This window comes from Lottia gigantea (assembly GCF_000327385.1).
Source record: "Lottia gigantea unplaced genomic scaffold LOTGIsca_85, whole genome shotgun sequence".
Taxonomy (NCBI): domain Eukaryota; kingdom Metazoa; phylum Mollusca; class Gastropoda; family Lottiidae; genus Lottia; species Lottia gigantea.
The window spans coordinates 1,042,636-1,043,591 of NW_008710807.1; positions in this window are offsets into that span (position 1 = coordinate 1,042,636).

Below are 956 nucleotides of genomic sequence, written 5' to 3' on the forward strand. Positions count from 1 at the left end.
AACTCCCTCCCTGTCCCAAAATTTTTTAGGCAGTCATAATGCCTTGCATTACGAACGGTAAGTAATTTGTACAGCTTTTTAGGCCAGATGTTTGCCCCCCCCCCCCCCCCCCCCCCCCCCCCGCAAATGGTTTTTATTATCACCCGCCTATCCAGTCTTTAATCTCAAAGGAAGAGCCTTTGCATAACATTTTGCCCTAAAAAAGCAGGAGGAAAATTAATTCTGACGGTAATTTTGCCTGAAAAGCAGGTCCCTTTCCTACCTATAACATATTTTTTTCATTGTTTGCCCTCTAAAATTGCTTTGTTTTGCGGGGGCAAATAGTGAAAATCAAATATTTTAAGGCCTGTTGTTCACACAAAATTAGCTTCAAAATTTCCCAGGAAATTCTTCAATTTACTTTCTACTGTTTTGCGGGGAAAATGTGCTGCAATGGGACTTTATCAGAGATCATGGAGTGGACAAGGGTTGAAATCGAAAATTGTGCCGTGGAGGGAGAGGGGGTGGGGGCGGGGGGTGCTAATTATCTTAATGGAAAGGGAGATTAAGTTGTAATATTTCGGATAAATGACCTTTCTATTTGATTCAATTTCAGCGGGAACCAAGTGTCAAGTATTGCGCAGTTTAGATTATTTGTAAACAGAATATTTAAAGGTCGTCATTCGAGTAATGAACATCAGATAAATGTGAGTATTTCGCTTCTTTATCATTGGAACAATTTGTGATTAATGTTTATACTTAAATTAAAAGAAATATTAGATTTAAAATATGAAATTTCTGGCCCCCAACCATTGTCTAAACATTGTCAGCCACAATCTAAAAAACTCCATGAAACGAATCTTTAAATATTAAAAGTTATAGCCAGTCAATAGTTGACGGATCGTTGACAGCTTTTTCCTCTAGAAATATAAAACAAAAGTTGGCAGCACGGACTCAGACATCAGGGCACGTGTTTG